The following is a 26,061-nucleotide window of genomic DNA, read 5'->3' on the forward strand; positions in this document are numbered from 1 at the left end:
TTAAGTACAGTTCTGAGTTTTCAAAGAAGTTAGTGGCTGACCGGCTATACCAAATCTTATGAAAGAAATAAAGGGGAGCTCATCTTGAAAGTTGGAAAAAATACTACACATTTTAAGTCTCATGCCTAATAGAGATGGAAACTGTTGTCTGAATAGTCCCTGATGTCAAGAATTTAGAAGTGAATGCCAGGAAATATGTTTGAAATACTATTAGACAATTGAAACAGAATTTAGCATTTTTTGTAAAAAGGGAACAATAGATGTTTTCAACTTACAAAATTCAGTTTATAGTGCGTTATTGCACATGGTCAGTAAGCAAACATGTCACAAAATGGAGGGCGATTGTCTGAATTGTTGCCAAATGTACAGTTTTGTGAAAAAGTTCCTTTTATTTTGGATGCAACTCAGAAAAAAAGGTTGAAAGAAAGATTTTATTATGATATACACAGTACATTTCATGCACACTAAACATATGCTCTGCTGTATTTTGATTCATCTCTGCATTGACAGTGTTTGAAATTGACGTATATGCTGTGTATTACAGGATGGATACACAATCGATGTCCAGTGCATTGATGAAGTGAGTGGAAAATGGTCTATATTTGGTGAAGAATACCTCCTGGAAAATGCTAATAAAGCATGCTGTTGAAATAATGATGATATGAGATCTATTCAGTGTTTCTGTTTGATGACAACAAAGAAGTACTTTGAAGAAAAGCACGGTTAGTCATTTTTTCTTAGCACTTACAGTATAGTGTGTGATGCATATTCAATTTAGGAAAAAATATGAGCAGATGAAGAGTAGTCTGAATTGGGTAATGAGACATTGTCTCAACTCAACCATAGCACTCAGCCAAGCCAACCACAAGCCACTTCCAATACCAGGAGTACAGCATCAGCTTATCTGGGAAGCAGAAACCTGCCCCAGCACAACCTCTTTTGGAGCAGCTGCCAGACACAGGTTTCTGGTTGCTTGTTCTCTATGCTCAGGAGATACCTGCTAGGAAGGTGACTAGTTCTTGTCTCAGACCTTTCCTAAGGTGAGGGAGTAACATATGCACTCAGCCATTGACCTCTATGTTGAGCTTCATCTACTCTAACGCTCAAACTCATCAATGCAGTATATATATGTTAGTTTTCAAGTTACTCACACTCATAGGATGAGCATGACGGGAATTTGATTCATCTCGTTTGCAGCACTACTGTCACTGCAGCCATAAAAACATGATGCAAAATTGCACAAAAAGCAACACTTTGATTGAAAAGTTTAGTCTATCTCACACAAGGATCAATGCTCATTTGCATAATGCATCATTCATATTCAGCCTCATTTACATGACAATCTGAAGAGTGGTGCTTATTTAATGCTAATGGATAGGCAGTGATTAGTAGTCTAGCTTCAGGAAATATCTCTTAAGATAAATTCTTGATGATTTTTGGCACTTATTAAAAGAAGAGCAAGATCACAGGAGCTTCAATTGAAGTTTGTCTACTATTTGATTGTATATTAAAAAGGTACTTAGATTATTTCTTTAAATTTGTTAGCAGTTGTGAAAATGCTTACCATCATGTCTCTGGTTTTCTGTTTACTCTAAGCAAATTACCAGCTATATATATTTGAATTGATGAAAACCAGGGGGAAGGCAGCCAGGCAAAATCTTGGTTTTTCTTTATAGGGTAAAGTTATGTCCTTGGTACGTTGTGATCTGCACTGCGTGCCCTTGCATTCTTCAGGGGGTCATGACCGCAGTGCTTTTGAAGACTAGAGCGGGAGTGGGGCATCAGTGCAGCAATGTCTTTCGCTCAGGCTAAATCACGGAAGACTCAGAAGTTGACAAGTAGGCAGATGTCTATTTAACTGCCCTCCACAGCACTGTAAACTGTCAGAAGAATTCCACATGCATGAGCATTGACCTTTCAATTAAAGTACACTTCAGCTCTGTCCCAGACGCCTTAAAAATAGGTTCATTCAAAGATCTATTTAGCTTCCCATTACTTCTTCTTCTCTAATTACGGTGCCTTTCCATCTCCACCTGACAAATTAAGACTCAGTAGAAATGCTGCCCTGGTTCAGAGATTCTATTCTCAATTAATCGCACATCGTTAGACTCAGGAGAATCACCACTTGCTGTCATTTGTTTTTATTTCATTCCAGCTCCAATTAATGCAACTAAAGATTTAACTTTGCTTATGTTTATATTCAACATTCCTAATGCCACCAAATCTCCATTAGTTAAAGCTTTTCCTGTCCCTCTTTGCCTATATTTTTTGACCTGCTTGAAAAATTCCTCCTTTATCTGCTATTCACGGAGAACTTCTTAATTCTCTTTTGGACTATTATTCGTCACTGTCCACCTGGACGTTTGCCATTTTTCTGCATTGGTCTCTTCTGCCATTGGGCTTTGGATACTGCTCTGAGGTGAATATCTATTCCTTTGAGATTTGCATTACAAATGCTGTAAAACATGATAATACAGACATTCTAAATCCTTTCTCACTTAGGACTTCTACTTGCCTCAGAAAAACCTTCCAACTCTTTGATATTTGAAGCCTGCTATTGCTGCATCCTAGCTCCATATTCCAAACTGTATAGATTGTGAACCTGATACCCTCTATATCCAGTTGCATTGTGCCACTGATGCTCTCACCGCTTACCTTTCTTCAGACCTGGTTGTTGGTTCATGACTTTTCGGTCTCCAGGATACTTTGATAATTGCCTGGATATGTACTTAAGTACAGTTCTGAGTTTTCAAAGAAGTTAGTGGCTGACCGGCTATACCAAATCTTATGAAAGAAATAAAGGGGAGCACATCTTGAAAGTTGGAAAAAATACTACACATTTTAAGTCTCATGCCTAATAGAGATGGAAACTGTTGTCGGAATAGTCCCTGATGTCAAGAATTTAGAAGTGAATGCCAGGAAATATGTTTGAAATACTAATAGACAATTGAAACAGAATTTAGCATTTTTTGTAGAAAGGAAAAAATAGATGTTTTCAACTTACAAAATTCAGTTTATAGTGCGTTATTGCACATGGTCAGTAAGCAAACATGTAACAAAATAGAGGGCGATTGTCTGAATTGTTGCCAAATGTTCAGTTTTCTGAAAAAGTTCCTTTTATTTTGGATGCAACTCAGAAAAAAAGGTTGAAAGAAAAATTTTCTTATGATATACACAGTACATTTCAGGCACACTAAACATATGCTCTGTAGTATTTTGATTCATCTATGCATTGACAGTGTTTGAAATTGACGTATATGCTGTGTATTACAGGATGGATACACAATCGCTGTCCAGTGCATTGATGAAGTGACTGGAAAATGGTCTATATTTGGTGAAGAATACCTCCTGGAAAATGCTAATAAAGCATGCTGTTGAAATAATGATGATATGAGATCTATTCAGTGTTTCTGTTTGATGACAACAAAGAAGTACTTTGAAGAAAAGCACGGTTAGTCATTTTTTCTTAGCACTTACAGTATAGTGTGTGATGCATATTCAATTTAGGAAAAAATATGAGCAGATGAAGAGTAGTCTGAATTGGGCAATGAGACATTGTCTCATCTCAACCATAGCACTCAGCCAAGCCAACCACAAGCCACTTCCTATACCAGGAGTACAGCATCAGCTGATCTGGGAATCAGAAACGTGCCCCAGCACAACCTCTTTTGCAGCAGCTGCCAGCCACAGGTTTCTGGTTGCTTGTTCTCTATGCTCAGGAGATACCTGCTAGGAAGATGACTAGTTCTTGTCTCAGACCTTTCCTAATGTGAGGGAGTAACATATGCACTCAGCAAGTGACCTCTATGTTCAGCTTCCTCTGCTCTAATGCTCAAACTCATCAATGCAGTATATATATGTTAGTTTTCAAGTTACTCACACTCATAGGGTGAGCATGACGGGAATTTGATTCATCTCGTTTGCAGCACTACTGTCACTGCAGCCATAAAAACATGATGCAAAATTGCACAAAAAGCAACACTTTGATTGAAAAGTTTAGTCTATCTCACACAAGGATCAATGCTCATTTGCATAATGCATCATTCACATTCAGCCTCATTTACATGCAAATCTGAAGAGTGGTGCACATTTAATGCTAATGGATAGGCAGTGATTAGTAGTCTAGCTTCAGGAAATATCTCTTAAGATAAATTCTTGATGATTTTTGGCACTTATTAAAAGAAGAGCCAGATCACAGTAACTTCAATTGAAGTATGTCTACTATTTGATAGTATATTAAAAAGGTACTTAGATTATTTCTTCAAATTTGTTAGCAGTTGTGAAAATGCTTACCATCATGTCTCTGATTTCTGTTTACTCTAAGCAAATTACCCGCTATATTTTTGAATTGATGAAAACCATGGGGAAGTTAGCCAGGCTAAATCTTGGTGTTTCTTTACAGGGTAAAGTTATGTCATTGGTACATTGTGATCTGCACTGCGTGCCCTTGCATTCTTCAGGGGCTCATGACCGCAGTGCTTTTGTAGACTAGAGCGGGAGTGGGGCATCAGTGCAGCAATGTCTCCTGCTCAGGCTAAATCACGGAAGATTCAGAAGTTGACAAGTAGGCAGATGTCTATTTAACTGCCCTCCACAGCACTGTAAACTGGCAGAAGAATTCCACATGCATGAGCATTGACCTTTCAATTAAAGTACACTTCAGCTCTTTCCTAGACGCCTTAAAAATAGGTTCATTCAAAGATCTATTTAGCTTCCTATTACTTCTTCTTCTCTAACTAGGGTGCCTTTCCATCTCCACCCGACAAATTAAGACTCAGTAGAAATGCTGCCCTGGTTCAGAGATTCTATTCTCAATTAATCGCACATCGTTAGACTCAGGAGAATCACCACTTGCTGTCATTTGTTTTTATTTCATTCCAGCTCCAATTAATGCAACTAAAGATTCAACTTTGCATATGTTTATATTCAACATTCCTAGTGCCACCAAATCTCCATTAGTTAGAGCTTTTCCTGTCCCTCCTTGCCTATATTTTTTTGACCTGCTTGTAAAATTCCACCTTTATCTGCAATTCACTGAGAACTTCTTAATTCTCTTTTGGACTATTATTCGTCACTGTCCACCTGGACGTTTGCCATTTTTCTGCATTGGTCTCTTCTGCCATTGGGCTTTGGACACTGCTCTGAGGTGAATATCTATTCCTTTGAGATTTGCATTACAAATGCTGTAAAACATGATAATACAGATATTCTAAATCCTTTCTCACTTAGGACTTCTACTTGCCTCAGAAAAACCTTCCAACTCTTTGATATTTGTAGCCTGTTATTGCTGCATCCTAGCTCCATATTCCAAACTGTATAGATTGTGAACCTGATACCCTCTATATCCAGTTGCATTGTGCCACTGATGCTCTCACCGCTTACCTTTCTTCAGACCTGGTTGTTGGTCCATGACTTTTCAGTCTCCAGGATACTTTGATAATTGCTTGGATATGTACTTAAGTACAGTTCTGAGTTTTCAAAGAAGTTAGTGGCTGACCGGCTATACCAAATCTTATGAAAGAAATAAAGGGGAGCTCATCTTGAAAGTTGGAAAAATACTACACATTTTAAGTCTCATGCCTAATAGAGATGGAAACTGTTGTCTGAATAGTCCCTGATGTCAAGAATTTAGAAGTGAATGCCAGAAAATATGTTTGAAATACTAATAGAAGTTTAAGTTTAAGTTTATTATGTTTTGGCTCTCAATGAGGGCCACATAAAATACACATACAAGTATACAATAATAATTACAAAAGGAAAACACAGGTTACAGAACTAAAGGAACACGACTTATTCTCTGGATGAGCAATCATCTAGCACTTCTCTATGTAACATTTAATAAATATCTAAAAACCCTTTAAAGAAATTAAAAATTCTAAAACAGAACATTTCATTTGGCGGACAGTAAAGTGCATGGAAAAAGATTTTGACATTTAAAATTCCTAGTTGTAAACAGATTGGTTTTAACCACTTAAGACGCAAAGGGCGTAATGCAGGACAGATAAACAAGACATGATTACGATCCTGTATAGCATTATTACAAAGGTTGCATGTAGGGGATACACCATACCATTTCGCAATGAGGTAGTTAAGAGGGAGCAAATCATTTCGTAAAAGGTACCATAATCTACGAACTCTATGGGGAATATTCCAAGTAAGGTATTGTTGGGCCAGTTTTTGGTGTATATGTATTTAACAGTGATTGCCTTTCTTTATTCCCTTGTTTAGCGATCATATCCATGTTAAAACTGAGTTCCCACGATGCACATTTTAATTTGGACTTTAGTTCAATAGGAGTACGTAAAAATAGTGTGCTTTCATCCAACTCTAAAAGAGATACTGCTTTTCTAAAGTTCTTAACCAGCGTAGAGAACTCATTAAAATGGCCCAAGAGTTCTTTTTTAATCGCTTCCCGTAAGGTACCTGGTTTACCTCTCGCTAAACAGGCCACCCACCTTACGAGGGCAATCAACCCCTGTACCCAACAACTTCGGAGTCCGAATTCTAGCCTGCATGAAGAAACTGAGCAAGCTGTATTTAAAGAAGAAATTCTTCTTAGCACCTTTCCTTCTATTTTTTGTAAGAATCCCCAATGATTTAGCTCCACTAGTTCTAATCCATACAGTAGTGTAGCGGGGATCTTTGCTCTGAATACCTCCAGGAAAAGTGTGAAGTGTCTCTTCCCAGTAGCATTATACAGGGAACTTAACCCCATACCATGAGCCGATGCTTTATGTGCATTGTGCTCAGTGTGGGGTTTCTCACTTAGGTTTGCTGAAATGATTTTACCTAAGAAGGTATAAGTTTTAACCACCTCGAGTTTCTGCCTACCTATGGCCCAACAATAATTTTCAGATCTACATTTTTTCTTTCCAAAGATGCACATTATTTTGCTTTGCGACACGTTAATCTTCATATAATGTGCTTCTGAAAATAGATTTAATGCCTGTAGACGGTTAGACAAGCCCTTTGGTGTTAGATCTAAAACAAGAATGTCATCAGCATACATTAGAACCGATATAAAAGATCCTCCAATTTTCGGGGCTTGCCCCTCACTAGCAGAGATAAAATTAGGGAGGTCTGCCGTATATAGAGAAAATAATATAGGGGCCAATATACACCCCTGTTTCAAACCATTTGGGGAGGGTATGGATTGAGAGAGACCCCTCTCTCCACAATATAACACCTTGCACCATGTGTTCGAGTGAAGGGATTTCACAAGTTCAAGTAACTGTGTTGGCATACCTAAAACTGCTAGCTTTCTCCACAGCGTTGGACGATCCACTTTGTCGAACGCTGTGGAGAAGTCTATAAATGCCACATATATTCCACCACCTCGAACACGTACATATTTGTCAATGATCACCTGCAATGCTGTTAAGTTATCTAGTGTTCCATGTTCTTTACGAAATCCAGTTTGTTCCAGGGGTAAATTACAATTAGATTCTATCCATTCATTGATCAATGTTAAAAGATATTTAGCGAAAACTTTTCCTATTGCATCCAATAGAGCTATTAAACGATAGTTCGCTGGATTCTCCCGCTCTCCCTTTTTAAATAGGGGAATTAATATGCTACCCCTCCATGAGTCAGGGACAGATCTTGAAAGGAGGCATGCATGAAATATTGGGAGAAGGATCTTACTCCAAGGTGTGGCATCTTGCTTTATTAGGGACATGGGTAATTCATCCGGGCCCATAGCTCCGGAAGAGCGCATACTCTTTATCACAGAGACTATGGTTTTCTCGGTTGGGAGCTCTATATTGTGTTTGCTATTCTGAACTAAATCCCCATTGTCACCCTCTGTACCATTAGATGCGTACAGACTAGATATGAATAATATCCAAATATCTTCTGCAATGGCAATGGGAGTAGGGGTAGTTCTTACACCACATCCCTTCCCTATTATAGACCAGAATTCTCTGGAATTATTAGAGGCCGATGCTTCTCTTAACCTGATCCAAAGGGAATCTTCTTTTTCTCTTTTTAGTTTTATTTTCAGTCTCACCCTCTTTCTTCGTAGTAAGGCTTATTTCTGCGTATTTTCCCTGGTTCTACTAAGGTACTGTTGCCTCACAAGTTTATTTATCTCCTTATTTAAGGGTAATAATATACTAGGAGGGGAATACGACTTCTTAGAGTTTTTTGTTTTCTTAGCTACCATGGTAACCTTTTTCTTGAAGTTTTCAAAGTATAAGAATTCCCTACCCTGCCATTCTTCTAATTCCAGAATAGTTTGTGCAAGAATATTTTGAACTTCCTTCATACTAGTAAGGTCCCAGAAACACCTTCCAGATTTAGAATGGATTGAGACTCCTTTATTGGCTATAGACCAAGAGTCTGTTTCTGGAGGTTGTAACGAGACAGTTATGTTAATCACATTATGATCGCTTAAGGAAGACTGAGAGATCATTATGTCTTGAATGAAGGAAAACGTATCATAGTCCGTAATCACATAATCCAAGATGGATTCACCCCTAAATGACCTATGTGTAAACTTAGCAGGAGTGTCAGAAGGCATCCTACCATTTGCAATTAGACCCTCAAAATAGCTAAGTTCTTCAAGTAATTATTTTCCTCTTTTATTGGTTATTATTTTACTAGGAAAAGTTGCTTGAGGTATATTATATGCTTCTTCCTTGTAATTGTTTCTAAACATATCTATACTTATATTAGAAACTTTGCTATTTAAGTCACCCATAAGTAAAATATAAGGGGGCTGATCAAGCTCTAATAATTGTTTTACATAGGAAAACATTCGCTTCAGAACAATGTTAAAAGTATCTTCAGGCGGAATATATGCATTTAAATTTACAAGAGAAGAACGATTTACTACTGTCCCTATATTATTAATAGTTATAGACTGAAAAAGATTACTACTGTCCGTGTAGTGGGAATATTGCCATTGTAACGAATTTAATAAAAAACAGGCAATTCCACCTTTCGCATGGCCTTTTTTTGTAGATGTAGCAGCGGCCTCAAGGACAAAGTAGTCTTTCCCTCCATATATGCTGTTTTTACACCATGTTTCCTGAATACATAACACATCAGCATGCAAAGACAATAAAAAGTCTAATTTCTCAGGACAATTATGTAAACCTGCAGCATTCCAAGATACTATTTTTAATTGACTGTTAAAGATGTTGAAACAGTCTTGGGTTATTCGTTGTGTTATTAGATAAAACTCCTGGTAGCCAGTTCCATAACTGATTATCTTCTGTTGGAGACATATCCAGGTTCACAGAAAGGGGGAGTACCTCAGAAACCGTACGTTTGCCTCTAGATACCCAAATTTTTAAATCTTTACTATAAGGATGCTGATCTTCCTTCCCAAGACCCATTTTAGGAGCTCCTTCTCTGGGGGCGATGCGCTTTCCATTATTAATAAAGGGTAACACGTCAATTCCTCTGCATTGAAATGCTTCCGCTTGTTGGAGGACTAAATTAGCAATTATTTTAGAGCAAAATTTTACTCGTGCTCGTTGCTCACTTCCAACCCTTATTACAGAGACTAAATCAATGTCACTAGATAGAATAAGTTTCAGACTTTCAATATCCTTAAAGGAATTAATCAACCATGATCTGTTCAAGTTTAGATCAGAGTCGAATAAGGGGAGAAAGTCCAATGTCAAGGTATCGATGCAAGGATTAGAGATTTTTAAAGGGGCAGAAGTAAAGTTCGTAGGCTCCTCAGCAGTGGGGCAAAAATTAGGTGCGAATGGATTAAGTACCCTTTTTCCATAAATAGGATTATTTCTTGTGGCTTCCACTACAGGTTCCATAGGGATTATCTCAACAACTTTAGAGTTTAATGATCCTTCATTCATAATACTAGCAACAAGTGGACCTTCTACAACAGAGTTAGTAACAGAAACAATAGCCTCATTAGAGGAAGTGTCCAATAGTGATCTATCTACAGTTTCTATTACATCACGGACTTCTGTGTCTATGTGCTTTTGAAAAATGATTTGTCTCTGTTTTCTCTTCTTATGCTTGCGAGTAGGTTTCCTATTTTTTCCCTTGTACTTTCTGCTTTTTTCTTTTACCAGCCCCTTGGGCTTTGCAGTTCCTTCTGAGTCTTTTTTATCCTGATTAAAAATGGGAAAAAGATCTTTCACGGCGGTTTGGTTAACCTCTGCCAAGCTTTCTTCCTTCAAAGATGGTTCGGATTCTTTTCTCCGTTGTAAGGGAAGTGAGGGGGAAGTCGCAAAGGGCTCATGGATGTCTACCTTTAGCAGCTTCCCCTTTTGTGCATTTTTACTCGATGAAGAATTATTGGCCAAGACCTTCTGGCCTACAGCTTCAGTGGGGAAGGTAGCCCCAGTCTCAATATTTTGAGCAAGCAATACTTTCAGTATCTCTGTGACCGAGTGCAAAATGCAGTCGGAACTCCCAACAAATTTACCTAAAAGAAGGAGTATAGAAGCAAGTAAATGTTCAAGAGCTATCAGAGAATCCGAAATAGGCTTATCATTTTTTGGGTGTCCAGATGCAGTAGGAGAACAAATCCCAGATAAATTAAGCTGCGGAGAGTTCAAATTGCTCTGCAATGAAGGAATGTCATTTGATGTCATGGAAGGAGTGCTACTATATAGTAGTAGACCCGATGGTGCTGCTCCATTTGGAGTTTTACTGGGTTGGGACTGTTTCAGTATTTTTTCGTCCATATAGCGACCACAAAGTTCGAGATCGATACTGGACGGGATGGAAAGATCATTTATATTCATTCCCTCATTTTCTGTGTCTTTGAAAGTGTTGGACTGAAGAACTTTTAAGTGCGCTTTAGCAGGGTCAGAATTAGTTCCTTTGGATGACCATATTAAGGGCGGTGAATTAATATTTGAAAGTGGGATAGACATGTTTTTGTCTATAGTTAGCTCAGGTTTGGTATCCTTCCCTACTTTAAACTGTGGTTCAACCGTAGTTAACAAGTCGTCATTGTTGATAATTGGCGCTTCCATGGGTTTGTTCACTGGTTTTTCCCAAATTTTCAACAGCTGCATCTGACCCTTCAGTAAAACACTATTTTCATATTTGTTCCTTAAGGGGTTTGATCTAGTTTTTATACAAGACCTCCCACCTAGGACTCTTCCGGAGCGTAGTTTCTTTGCTGTCATAGTGTAAAGATAGATGGCCAGTCAGTAATACAATTTGCACACCTTCAAAACACTTATCAGTCTATTTTGTTCGAAATCAAAATAACAGGGCCCAGCCCAGCCTACCTCAGCCACTGAGGGCCACAGAGGGCCCCCCCTTTGCCCGGGCTTAGCCCGGCGCCGCCCGCGCGCGTCCCGCGATGCGCGTTCCTGCTGCACAATTAAAGCCAGGTGAGGGGGGCGTGGCGGGGAGGTGCTGCCGTCCCAGATGGCTTGTGGGATTTGCAGTTTTCCACGTCCCTCTGTCCGCCCATCGGCTTAGAAACACGAGTGTTTCCCGCGAAGCGGGAAACGCGAGCAGTGGGGTTCGAGCGCTGCCCAATAGCGCTTTCAGATGTATAGCGCTTCCAAATGCCAGCAGCGTCCTCAGAGCGGCGAGGGTTCTCCTTACACCAAAATCAAGCAGCAGTGGAGTTCAAGCACTGCCCAAAAGCGCTTTTAGGTGAATAGCGCTTCCAAATGCCAGCAGCGTCCTCGCAACGGCGAGGGTTCTCCTTGCACCAAAGTCTAACAACAGCACCGGATTAGCAGCGGCTGTCTCCGCTCCCAGCGCTCCTGCTGCACAATTAAAGCCAGGTGAGGGGGGCGTGGCGGGGAGGTGCTGCAGTCCCAGATGGCTTGTGGGATTTGCAGTTTTCCAGGTCCCTCTGTCCGCCCACCGGCTTAGAAACACGAGTGTTTCCCGCGAAGCGGGAAACGCGAGCAGTGGGATTCGAGCGCTGCCCAATAGCACTTTCAGGTGTATAGCGCTTCCAAATGCCAGCAGCGTCCTCAGAGCGGCGAGGGTTCTCCTTACACCAAAATCAAGCAGCAGTGAAGTTCAAGCACTGCCCAATAGCGCTTTTAGGTGAATAGCGCTTGGCAGCGGCTGTCTCCGCTCCCCAGCGCTCCTGCTGCACAATTAAAGCCAGGTGAGGGGGGCATGGCGGGGAGGTGCTGCAGTCCCAGATGCTTTGTGGGATTTGCAGTTTTCCAGGTCCCTCTGTCCGCCCACCGGCTTAGAAACACGAGTGTTTCCCGCGAAGCGGGAAACGCGAGCAGTGGGATTCGAGCGCTTGGGATTCGAGCGCTGCCCAATAGCGCTTTCAGGTGTATAGCGCTTCCAAATGCCAGCAGCGTCCTCAGAGCGGCGAGGGTTCTCCTTACACCAAAATCAAGCAGCAGTGGAGTTCAAGCAGTGCCCAATAGCGCTTTTAGGTGAATAGCGCTTCCAAATGCCAGCAGCGTCCTCGCAACGGCGAGGGTTCTCCTTGCACCAAAGTCTAACAACAGCACCAGATTAGCAGCGGCTGAGATGGAAACTGTCGTCTGAATAGTCCCTGATGTCAAGAATTTAGAAGTGAATGCCAGGAAATATGGTTGAAATACTAATAGACAATTGAAACAGAATTTAGCATTTTTTGTAGAAAGGGAAAAATAGATGTTTTAAACTTACAAAATTCAGTATATAGTGCGTTATTGCACATGGTCAGTAAGCAAACAAGTCACAAAATGGAGGGCGATTGTCTGAATTGTTGCCAAATGTCCAGTTTTGTGAAAACGTTCCTTTTATTTTGGATGTAACTCAGAAAAAAAGGTTGAAAGAAAGACTTTATTATGATTGACACAGTACATTTCAGGCACACTAAACATATGTTCTGTAGAATTTTGATTCATCTTTGCATTCACAGTGTTTGAAATTGACGTAAATGCTGTGTGTTACAGGATGGATACACAATCAATGTCCAGTGCATTGATGAAGTGAGTGAAAAATTGTCTATATTTGATGAAGAATACATCCAGGAAAATGCTAATAAAGCATGCCGTTGAGATAATTATGATATGTGATCTATTCAGTGTTTCTGTTTGACAACTAAGTAGTACTTTGAAGAAAAGCACGGTTAGTCATTTTTTCTTAGCACTAAGGGCCCGATGTAGGTAAAAGGGATTTTCCGATTTCAAAATACCGAGGCGGGCCGAATCGGTATTCTGAAATCGGAAAATGAGATGTAGCAAACAAACCGCGAAATAATAGCGAATCGGTCGGCATCGGTAATGTGAATCGGTACGTTCCGATTCGGCACGGACCGAATCGGAAAGTACCGAATCGACTACCACCGATTCGGAAATAGCCGAATCGGCTACCACCGAATCGGAAATAGCTGAGTCGGTAAAATCCGATTCGGCAATTACCGAATCGGAGGTATGAAAACACACCCATGGCCAAAAAGCCCATAGGAATGCATTGAAGAAACCGAATCGGTAAAATCCGAATCGGATTATACCGAATCGGATTTTACCGAATCGGTAATATCCGATTCGGTTAAAGCCGATTCGGTAAAAGCCGATTCAGCCAATGAGGTGGCTCCCCCTCCCCCAACCAAACAGGGAGTGGCAACCCTGGCAGGTGCAGCTAATTAAGAACTTTCTGGAGAGCCAGCCTGAGCTGAACACTCACAGTTAGCAGCAGTGGGAGTAGGAGGTAGTGAACTGTTCTGATCAAGATAGCAAACCAGAGTGAGAGCCAGAAGTCCACCCAGAAGAGGAAGCCTAAGTTCAGCAGCATTGAGCTGCAGGTGTTTGTTGAGGAGGTGGTGAGGGTGCACGGGCAGCTATTCGGAAAGCTGTCCCTCAATGTGCCAGACAGCACCAAGAGGAGGCTCTGGAGCGAAATCGCCCAAAAGGTCAATGCTGTGGGTGTCACCCCCAGGTCCCTGGATGAGCTGAAGAAGCGCTTCTATGACATCCGCAGCCTGGCCAAACGGAAGATGGCAGAGATCCAGAGGCAGGCTGGAGTCACAGGTGGAGGCAGGAACCCGGCGCCACCCCTCACAGACCTCGAGGAAATGGTGTCCACCACCATTGAGAGGGAGAGCGTGACCGGAATTGGGACCCTGGACAGCTCAGCCAGAGCTACAGCTACAGGTAAGAAGCATGCGCATCATGACACACCCTACCAGACACCTCCCCATTAGACACAATGCACAGCCAAACCCCAGCACAGTACTGTAACCAACATACAAGAGACAAGCATCATGGTACATGTAGTCAGCAGAAGTTAGCAAAATATGGCAGTGCAGAATCACAAGACAGGAAACAGTGGAACATATTCTAAGGAGATGCAAGGACATGTGGAATGCTTTAATTGTACTGACTGTAATACATCGGCACCCAATTTACAAATGCTTCTTTGTACCTAGGGGCACCATCAGGCGGACAACCACTGACAACAGAGGCAGCAGCACCATCTACAACTGCACTCGCAGGGCCGAGCACGAGTCAGGCTGCCGAGGACGAGGAGGAGGAAAACACCATAGGGCTGGGTATTGAGGGAGACCTGGCAATTGACTTTGATGCACTTCACTCCCCACAAATGCCGAGCACACCCCCCTTGCAGTTCTCCCCAGAGAACTCCCCGACAAGGGACCTCCTTCCACCTACACCAGCTCCTGCCACGATCATGGCTGTGGCTCCAGTACACCCTGTCCTGGGAGCAGGGGCTCAGGCCCCGGCCAGCACCACACCCCCACCAGTGGCCCCCCAGCCCACTCAGCAGGCCATTAAAGAAATGGGGTGACCCAGACGGTACTGGACCTGGGTAACGTATTGGTATAAACAAACAGTGGTCCGAGACCTATTATTTTAAACACGTAAAAAATCACAGTTTTAATTTTTAAAGGCGTATGTTAATTTAACAGCCCTGATCAATTAATGACGGAAAATAGAGAATAAGCAACAGCAACAAACTCAAAGTATAAGAACAACATTTTTAATGTATTGTCGGGATTTGAACCGGAAACACAGTACACAATATTTCAATCTATTATTTAGAACGTGCAGTAGAGCAAAAAAGAGGTGTCAAAGAAAGGTGAAACGTGATAAAGTGAACGGAAAGGAATCACACAGATTTAGGAGAATATATTTCAAGCAATTCAAAAGAAACACCAGCCAGATAAGGCCGGATCCATATATCCTGGCCACTTTAATTATTCAGCATAATTTCCCTAATTATTAATGGACAACTGATGTCAAGAAATGTCTGCACTATATCAACAAGGGTGATATAGTTAGTGGTCCAGGTTAGTTATTGAAATGTCGACGTTTCGACTCGACTAGCGGCCATACAGTCGTTTTATTCCTGGGCCATGCGAGTCTTCTTCAGGACGGGTGGGGCGGGACAATAGGGATCTCACTGGTGATCCTGTGAAAAATAAAAACCCATTAGGGTTCGGGCTGTTGCCTGGTTGTTAAAAAGGGGGGGAAGGGCAGAAATTCCAAGGATGCTTACCCTTCTTGAAGAAAAGGTTGTTATTCCCAATTCACAGAGACTCAATCATTACGCTTTCCAGAGGAGTTATCCAAGTAGTCTGGAAAATCAAAGTGGAGCCCATTTTTAATACCTTATATTGACCTAGTATACACATCAGGCGGGGAATACTGTTATTAAATAATTACCTCTGCGCTCATATTAGGTTCCTATCCGATAGGTGATCATGTGGCACTACATGTCATAATTTTCAAGGTCCCAATCGAAGGTATTGGGTAGTTTCAAAGTCAGGCACCTCCTCGTGTGATAATGAATTAGTCTGCAAACAAATAGAACCAAGTGGTGAAGAGAGCATCCCAATTATGGCGGTGTGCAGAGAATCATGGGTACAAGGGGTGTCAAATACCTGAAAGCCTGTGTTTTCTTTAATAGGGAGGTCGCTTGATCGATGTTGGTAAAAAAACGGGCCTCTGAAAAGAGAATCCCATGTCGATTATCGCGTTTTTTTCAAGGTCTGAGCTTAGCTCATATTAGCATATGCGAGGAGATCACACGGTTATGCTTACCGAAATGTAGGTTCGGGATCGATTGGGGAGGCACGCGTCTGTCAGGGAACCTCAGGGGGAATGCTCGGCGAGTAAGCCGAAGCGTTGCCAAGCAACCCTGTTTAGTGAAATCCAATCGCATCAATGCTAGTGGAAAGCAAGGACGGACTAACCCGTTTCTTGTATAGGCTCTATGCGCTATTAGTCCCAGTCAGTTAAATGGGCATATGACTTATTTAGAGCATCGCGGAGTACATAGAGGCATTTATGCGACCTTAGAAGCAAGATGGTAACATTTAGGCACCTAAATGACCCGTAGTCATTATATACGATTTAAGCCTAAATAACGATGCATAACGGGCATAACCCACTTGTGGCTGAGTGAATTATCCAGTTGTGTGTGTATGACCCCCCAAAGACACATTATCCATGATTAAAACTGCATTGTTGGCGAAAAACTGCGGCCATTTTGGGTTGGGGCGCCGGATAGCGCGGCCAATTGCCCAACATTGAGTTCATAGTATTACATAATTTAAAACCAACCATAATATACATAAGTATCTCAACCATTACTAATGTAGTGGTGTGTTTGCTTGGATGATAACATATTTACAGCATAGGATAATAACATATTTACAGCATAGGATAGACAAACCACAGTAACTTAGTGTTTCATGTAAACAGATAATCTTCCATAATATTTACAACAACGGACAGACAGACAATGTAATAGTGTGTTTGATGATGACATATTTTCAGCATAGAATAGACAACCAACAGTAACTCAGTGTTTCATTTAAACAGATAGTGTTCCATATTATTTACAGAATCGGACAGACAGACAAACAATAATGCAGTTCCTCATATAGTCAATTATCGATAAGAGGACCCAACTCAGAGGATTGCAACCTGTCTATTAATCTCCTCTAACTCGTTGAGCCCCTTATGTGCCGTGTTTAGAAGGTATATCCACCGGCACTCTCTTCTGCTCAGAATGCTCTGTAATTCACCTCCTCGTGGGTTTTCATGTACCTTTTCTATGACCCACCATCTAATACTGTCAGGTGGGTGCCCCTGTGGCTTCATGTATGTGGGACAGACCATACAGCGTGTCAAGTGCAGGATTCTCCAACATGTCAGTCGGATACGATGCAAAACAGAGGGAGCTCCACTGGTACAACATTTCACGACATTTCAACACCCACCTGACAGTATTAGATGGTGGGTCATAGAAAAGGTACATGAAAACCCACGAGGAGGTGAATTACAGAGCATTCTGAGCAGAAGAGAGTGCCGGTGGATATACCTTCTAAACACGGCACATAAGGGGCTCAACGAGTTAGAGGAGATTAATAGACAGGTTGCAATCCTCTGAGTTGGGTCCTCTTATCGATAATTGACTATATGAGGAACTGCATTTTTGTTTGTCTGTCTGTCCGATTCTGTAAATAATATGGAACACTATCTGTTTAAATGAAACACTGAGTTACTGTTGGTTGTCTATTCTATGCTGAAAATATGTCATCATCAAACACACTATTACATTGTCTGTCTGTCCGTTGTTGCAAATATTATGGAAGATTATCTGTTTACATGAAACACTAAGTTACTGTGGTTTGTCTATCCTATGCTGTAAATATGTTATTATCCTATGCTGTAAATATGTTATCATCCAAGCAAACACACCACTACATTAGTAATGGTTGAGATACTTATGTATATTATGGTTGGTTTTAAATTATGTAATACTATGAACTCAATGTTGGGCAATTGGCCGCGCTATCCGGCGCCCCAACCCAAAATGGCCGCCGTTTTTCGCCAACAATGCAGTTTTAATCATGGATAATGTGTCTTTGGGGGGTCATACACACACAACAGGATAATTCACTCAGCCACAAGTGGGTTATGCCCGTTATGCATCGTTATTTAGGCTTAAATCGTATATAATGACTACGGGTCATTTAGGTGCCTAAATGTTACCATATTGCTTCTAAGGTCGCATAAATGCCTCTATGTACTCCGCGATGCTCTAAATAAGTTATATGCCCATTTAACTGACTGGGACTAATAGCGCATAGAGCCTATACAAGAAACGGGTTAGTCCGTCTTTGCTTTCCACTAGCATTGATGCGATTGGATTTCACTAAACAGGGTTGCTTGGCAACGCTTCGGCTTACTCGCCGAGCATTCCCCCTGAGGTTCCCTGACAGACGCGTGCCTCCCCAATCGATCCCGAACCTACATTTCGGTAAGCATAACCGTGTGATCTCCTCGCATATGCTAATATGAGCTAAGCTCAGACCTTGAAAAAAACGCGATAATCGACATGGGATTCTCTTTTCAGAGGCCCGTTTTTTGACCAACATCGATCAAGCGACCTCCCTATTAAAGAAAACACAGGCTTTCAGGTATTTGACACCCCTTGTACCCATGATTCTCTGCACACCGCCATAATTGGGATGCTCTCTTCACCACTTGGTTCTATTTGTTTGCAGACTAATTCATTATCACACGAGGAGGTGCCTGACTTTGAAACTACCCAATACCTTCGATTGGGACCTTGAAAATTGTGACATGTAGTGCCACATGATCACCTATCGGATAGGAACCTAATATGAGCGCAGAGGTAATTATTTAATAACAGTATTCCCCGCCTGATGTGTATACTAGGTCAATATAAGGTATTAAAAATGGGCTCCACTTTGATTTTCCAGACTACTTGGATAACTCCTCTGGAAAGCGTAATGATTGAGTCTATGTGAATTGGGAATAACGACCTTTTCTTCAAGAAGGGTAAGCATCCTTGGAATTTCTGCCCTTCTCCCCCCCCTTTTTAACAACCAGGCAACAGCCCGAACCCTAATGGGTTTTTATTTTTCACAGGATCACCAGTGAGATCCCTATTGTCCCGCCCCACCCGTCCTGAAGAAGACTCGCATGGCCCAGGAATAAAACGACCGTATGGCCGCTAGTCGAGTCGAAACGTCGACATTTCAATAACTAACCTGGACCACTAACTATATCACCCTTGTTGATATAGTGCAGACATTTCTTGACATCAGTTGTCCATTAATAATTCGGGAAATTATGCTGAATAATTAAAGTGGCCAGGATATATGGATCCGGCCTTATCTGGCTGGTGTTTCTTTTGAATTGCTTGAAATATATTCTCCTAAATCTGTGTGATTCCTTTCTGTTCACTTTATCCCGTTTCACCTTTCTTTGACACCTCTTTTTTGCTCTACTGCACGTTCTAAATACGGGACAATACCCAAAAAAAGTACATAATATTGTGAACTGTGATTCCGCTTCAAAAAACCTGACAATAGATTGAAATATTGTGTACTGTGTTTCCGGTTCAAATCCCGACAATGCATTAAAAATATTGTTCTTATACTTTGAGTTTGTTGCTGTTGCCTATTCTCTATTTTCCGTCATTAATTGATCAGGGTGGTTAAATTAACATACGCCTTTAAAAATTAAAACTGTGATTTTTTACGTGTTTAAAATAATAGGTCTCGGACCACTGTTTGTTTATACCACTCAGCAGGCCGGCAGCAGCAGTACCTGGCGCCGTGCCATTTCCACCACTGCAGCACCAGCACCGGAGGGCAGTGTCTTCCTGGGCCTCGAAGGCAATATGGTGAAGATCCAAAGGCAGCAGGCGAAATCCATCATGGCCTGCCAACGCCAGCTCCTGCAGCACAACCTGCAGATGGGGGAAATGGTGAAAGGATTTCAGGCCTTTGTGGATTCCAACAAGGAGGTAGCAGCAGGTTTAGGTAGGCTAACCACTGCCATTACTCAGTTATGTGGCAGACTGGAGGAGCATGAGCTGGTGCGCAGTCGGGATGCCCGGGTGCAGAACCGCTCCATAAGCCGCCTTGCTGCTGCAACGGCACAACTCTGTCAGCGCGGTGCCAACATGGAGTCTAGTCTCACCCAAAATACCGCAGAGATAGCAAGGGGAATGGCCCGCATCACGACTGCAATGGAGGCCATGATTATCTCTAACACTGCCGCAAATCCTGCCCTGGACCTGGGGGATGCTGGGGACAGCAGCAGCCGCAGCAGCCCGGCCAGCGCTGCGTCCGAGCCACGCAGGAGCACCAGGCGCTCCGCAGATGCCGCTGGTCATTCTGAAGGGGCTGAGGGACACCCCAGTGGGGCTGCCAAGCGCTCAAAGAAATAGCCTTGCAAGGGCGGGTGAGGCAACCTGGACCTTAGACTTTTGTTTTCTTTGCTATTTCACCTTTTTTGTGTTGCACATCAGTGCAGTAACTGTGTTGCAACAGTATTAAAAATTGCTTTTTCACCACAACCATTTACCTGTCTGTGCATCTGTACTCACTCAGAAATAGTTTTCTGTAATCTCCTCACGTCTGTATCTGCCATCACTTGGCGTACACACCCCAGCTGGCTGTGTCAGTGGCACAGCTTCATCGTCGTCATGGTCCTCGTAGTCAGACAACTCCACCTCAGTGCCCTTCTTCACCGCAAGGTTGTGTAACATTGCACATACAGCTATGATCTTGCAGCAGGTGATGGGGGTATACTGCCTTGCACCTCCACTCTTGTGCAGGCATCTGAATCTACTTTTCCAGATGCCAAAGGTCCGTTCGACGACATTCCTTTTGCGTATGTGGGCCCGGTTATACCTCCTTTGGCTGGGTGTGGAGGGGTTGAGGTAAGGGGTGAGTATGAATGAGCGGAGGGCATATGCACTGTCGCCTGGAAGAGAAAGGGGTAACATTACACACATGCATACATGTATTCCACCTAGCTACTTTGTGTTATGGGGGTCTGATGATGTGTCTCACCTAGGAGGTATCCTTCCCCAAATTCGCCAGCCATCAGCCGTGCATAGATGCCGCTCTGTTGGAAAATATAGGAGTCGTGGGTACTCCCTGGAAATTTTGCTACCAGGTCTGTAATGGTGCACTTCGCATTGCAGATCACCTGCACGTTGATGGTGTGTGTAGACTTCCGATTGCGGTATATGTATTCTGTGTCCGCTGGTGGGCAAATCGGAATGTGCGTGCCATCTATGCAGCCAATGATTTGGGGAAATTGTGCCATCTGGTAGAAGTCAGCTTTAGTTTGTAGAAGTTCTGCGTGGGTTGCAGGGAAAGAGATGTATTGGTCCATCCTGTGTATCATGGCGTCAACGAATGTGTGGAAGAACCTTGACAGGCTGCTCTGGGTCACCCCTCCTGCCGCTGCAACTCCACTTTGATAGCTGCCAGACGCAAGCAGGTGTAGGCTGCATAGCACCTGGACGTGTGCTGGGATGGCGTGTGCCCTTGGGGTGTGGTGGTCCAACAATGGTTTGAGGTCCCTGATGAGCTCAAGTATGGTGTCAGAGTCCAGCCTGTATCTCTGTAGGATCTCTGCCTCTGTGAGCATGAACAGGGTTATCCTCTGTCTGTAGACCTGTTCATTTCTTTGCCATTCCCTCTGTCCTTCCTGCTGTAGCCGTAGCCGCCTCGCAATGACATAAAAAGCTGCCATCATGCAAGTTGCAATGCATTTTGGGGCTGTTTTTATGGGTTGGAGTTGGTTACCACCTGATTGTAATCCATGGTAAATACCGAGTGAATTCTACCGAATTTGAGCCGATTTCGGTGTTTCTGTGCCTCCCTACATCTCCCCATCTGTCGGAATCGGGGAATTTCCCGATCGGTGATTCATACGAATCGGTAGGTTATCCGATTCGGCTCATGTCCGATTCGGTGTATCTACCGATTCGGTACATGGACCGAATCGGCTTTATTCCGATTCGGTGTGTCTGCCGATTCGGTACATGGACCGATTCGGATAATTTCCGATTCGGTGTCAGTACCGATTCGGTACATGGACCGATTCGGATAATTTCCGAATCGGTGTCACTACCGATTCGGTACATGGACCGAATCGGTTATTTTCCGATTCGGTGTGTCTACCGAATCGGTACATTGACCGAATCGGTGTTTGCATCCGATTCGGTGTGTTACCGATTCGTTACATATCCGATTTTCGGTATGTACGTATCGGATTCTTTTCCATTCGGTACTCATTCCGATTCGGTTTTCACTCCGATTTTGACATTTTTTTGTTCCCTACATCTCGATGGCTGTATACCGATCGGTAAGGGCCCAAAATCGGTATTTTCGGCCGTTACCGATCGGTAACGGCCTACCTACATCTGGCCCTGAAGTATAGTGTGTGATGCATAATCAATTTAGAAATTAATATGAGCAGATGAAGAGTAGTCTGAATTGGGTAATGAGACATTGTCTCATCTCAACCATAGCACTCAGCCTAGCCAACCACAAGACACTTCCAATACCAGGAGTACAGCATCAGCTGATCAGGGAATCAGAAACGTGCCCCAGCACAACCTCTTTTGCAGCAGCTGCCAGCCACAGGTTTCTGGTTGCTTGTTCTCCTTGCTCAGGAGATCCCTGCTAGGAAGGTGACTAGTTCTTGTCTCAGCCCTTTCCTAAGGTGAGGGAGTAACATATGCACTCAGCCAGTGACCTCTATGTTGAGCTTCCTCTACTGTAATGCTCAAACTCATCAATGCAGTATATATATGTTAGTTTTCAAGTTACTCACACTCATAGGGTGAGCATGACGGGAATTTGATTCATCTCGTTTGCAGGACTACTGTCACTGTAGCCTTAAAAACATGATGCAAAATTCCACAAAAGCAACATTTTGATTGAAAAGTTTAGTCTATCTCACACAAGGATCAATGCTCATTTGCATAATGCATCATTCACATTCAGCCTCATTTACATGCAAATCTGAAGAGTGGTGCACATTTAATGCTAATGGATGACAGTGATTAGTAGTCTAGCTTCAGGAAATATCTCTTAAGATAAATTCTTGATGATTTTTGGCACTTATTAAAAGAAGAGCCAGATCACAGTAACTTCAATTGAAGTATGTCTACTATTTGATAGTATATTAAAAAGGTACTTAGATTATTTCTTTAAATTTGTTAGCAGTTGTGAAAATGCTTACCGTCATGTCTCTGATTTCTGTTTACTCTAAGCAAATTACCAGCTATATTTTTGAATTGATGAAAACCATGGGGAAGGCAGCCAGGCTAAATCTTGGTGTTTCTTTACAGGGTAAAGTTATGTCATTGGTACATTGTGATCTGCACTGCGTGCCCTTGCATTCTTCAGGGGGTCATGACCGCAGTGCTTTTGTAGACTAGAGCTGGAGTGGGGCATCAGTGCAGCAATGTCTCCTGCTCAGGCTAAATCACGGAAGACTCAGAAGTTGACAAGTAGGCAGATGTCTATTTAACTGCCCTCCACAGCACTGTAAACTGGCAGAAGAATTCCACATGCATGAGCATTGACCTTTCAATTAAAGTACACTTCAGCTCTGTCCTAGACGCCTTAAAAATAGGTTCATTCAAAGATCTATTTAGCTTCCCATTACTTCTTCTTCTCTAATTACGGTGCCTTTCCATCTCCACCCGACAAATTAAGACTCAGTAGAAATGCTGCCCTGGTTCAGAGATTCTATTCTCAATTAATCGCACATCGTTAGACTCAGGAGAATCACCACTTGCTGTCATTTGTTTTTATTTCATTCCAGCTCCAATTAATGCAACTAAAGATTTAACTTTGCTTATGTTTATATTCAACATTCCTAGTGCCACCAAATCTCCATTAGTTAGAGCTTTTCCTGTCCCTCCTTGCCTATATTTTTTTGACCTGCTTGTAAAATTCCACCTTTATCTGCAATTCACGGAGAACTTCTTAATTCTCTTTTGGACTATTATTTGTCACTGTCCACCTGGACGTTTGCCATTTTTCTGCATTGGTCTCTTCTGCCATTGGGCTTTGGATACTGCTCTGAGGTTAATATCTATTCCTTTGAGATTTGCATTACAAATGCTGTAAAACATGATAATACAGACATTCTAAATCCTTTCTCACTTAGGACTTCTACTTGCCTCAGAAAAACCTTCCAACTCTTTGATATTTGAAGCCTGTTATTGCTGCATCCTAGCTCATATTCCAAACTGTATGGATTGTGAACCTGATACCCTCTTTATCCAGTTGCATTGTGCCACTGATGCTCTCACCGCTTACCTTTCTTCAGACCTGGTTGTTGGTCCATGACTTTTCGGTCTCCAGGATACTTTGATAATTGCCTGGATATGTACTTAAGTACAGTTCTGAGTTTTCAAAGAAGTTAGTGGCTGACCGGCTATACCAAATCTTATGAAAGAAATAAAGGGGAGCTCATCTTGAAAGTTGGAAAAAATACTACACATTTTAAGTCTCATGCCTAATAGAGATGGAAACTGTTGTCTGAATAGTCCCTGATGTCAAGAATTTAGAAGTGAATGCCAGGAAATATGTTTGAAATACTAATAGACAATTGAAACAGAATTTAGCATTTTTTGTAGAAAGGGAAAAATAGATGTTTTAAACTTACAAAATTCAGTTTATAGTGCGTTATTGCACATGGTCAGTAAGCAAACAAGTCACAAAATGGAGGGCGATTGTCTGAATTGTTGCCAAATGTCCAGTTTTGTGAAAACGTTCCTTTTATTTTGGATGCAACTCAGAAAAAAAGGTTGAAAGAAAGACTTTATTATGATTGACACAGTACATTTCAGGCACACTAAACATATGTTCTGTAGAATTTTGATTCATCTTTGCATTGACAGTGTTTGAAATTGACGTAAATGCTGTGTGTTACAGGATGGATACACAATCGATGTCCAGTGCATTGATGAAGTGAGTGGAAAATTGTCTATATTTGGTGAAGAATACATCCAGGAAAATGCTAATAAAGCATGCTGTTGAAATAATGATGATATGAGATCTATTCAGTGTTTCTGTTTGATGACAACAAAGTAGTACTTTGAAGAAAAGCACGGTTAGTCATTTTTTCTTAGCACTTACAGTATAGTGTGTGATGCATATTCAATTTAGGAAAAAATATGAGCAGATGAAGAGTAGTCTGAATTGGGTAATGAGACATTGTCTCATCTCAACCATAGCACTCAGCCAAGCCAACCACAAGCCACTTCCAATACCAGGAGTACAGCATCAGCTGATCAGGGAATCAGAAACGTGCCCCAGCACAACCTCTTTTGCAGCAGCTGCCAGCCACAGGTTTCTGGTTGCTTGTTCTCCTTGCTCAGGAGATACCTGCTAGGAAGATGACTAGTTCTTGTCTCAGACCTTTCCTAAGGTGAGGGAGTAACATATGCACTCAGCCAGTGACCTCTATGTTGAGCTTCCTCTGCTCTAATGCTCAAACTCATCAATGCAGTATATATATGTTAGTTTTCAAGTTACTCACACTCATCCGGTGAGCATGACGGGAATTTGATTCATCTCGTTTGCAGCACTACTGTCACTGCAGCCATAAAAACATGATGCAAAATTGCACAAAAAGCAACACTTTGATTGAAAAGTTTAGTCTATCTCACACAAGGATCAATGCTCATTTGCATAATGCATCATTCATATTCAGCCTCATTTACATGCCAATCTGAAGAGTGGTGCACATTTAATGCTAATGGATAGGCAGTGATTAGTAGTCTAGATTCAGGAAATATCTCTTAAGATAAATTCTTGATGATTTTTGGCACTTATTAAAAGAAGAGCAAGATCACAGGAGCTTCAATTGAAGTTTGTCTACTATTTGATAGTATATTAAAAAGGTACTTAGATTATTTCTTTAAATTTGTTAGCAGTTGTGAAAATGCTTACCGTCATGTCTCTGATTTTCTGTTTACTCTAAGCAAATTACCAGCTATATTTTTGAATTGATGAAAACCAGGGGGAAGGCAGCCAGGCAAAATCTTGGTTTTTCTTTATAGGGTAAAGTTATGTCCTTGGTACATTGTGATCTGCACTGCGTGCCCTTGCATTCTTCAGGGGGTCATGACCGCAGTGTTATGTTATGTTATGTTATTTATTCTTTTGTATAGCGCGCGGCTACTCAAAAAGAGTGTCCCGGCGCTTTATGGAAAAGGAGGGCTGCAACACAATAACATAACACCGTTAAAAAGAAAAGGACAGAAGGCCAAACAGATACATACAGGAGAAACAGGCTACTGGGTGAACAGCCAGGTTTTAAGGCCTTTTCT

General features: G+C 41.9%; 4 non-coding genes across 4 annotated transcripts; all 4 read right to left on the reverse strand.

Moving 5' to 3' along the window:
* Window positions 1-789: 789 nt before the first annotated feature.
* Window positions 790-1,096, reverse strand: LOC147703435 (Nuclear RNase P). Its single transcript, XR_015298621.1, has one exon.
* A 2,422-nt stretch (window positions 1,097-3,518) lies between these two features.
* LOC147703436 (Nuclear RNase P) lies at window positions 3,519-3,825 on the reverse strand. The gene has a single exon (XR_015298624.1).
* An 18,357-nt stretch (window positions 3,826-22,182) lies between these two features.
* Window positions 22,183-22,489, reverse strand: LOC147703437 (Nuclear RNase P). Its single transcript, XR_015298609.1, has one exon.
* Window positions 22,490-24,906: 2,417 nt separating this feature from the next.
* On the reverse strand, window positions 24,907-25,213 carry LOC147703438 (Nuclear RNase P). The gene has a single exon (XR_015298575.1).
* Between the last annotated feature and the right edge of the window lie 848 nt (window positions 25,214-26,061).

This window comes from Lissotriton vulgaris, chromosome 7, assembly GCF_964263255.1.
Source record: "Lissotriton vulgaris chromosome 7, aLisVul1.2, whole genome shotgun sequence".
In the NCBI taxonomy this organism is placed as follows: Eukaryota; Metazoa; Chordata; class Amphibia; order Caudata; family Salamandridae; genus Lissotriton; species Lissotriton vulgaris.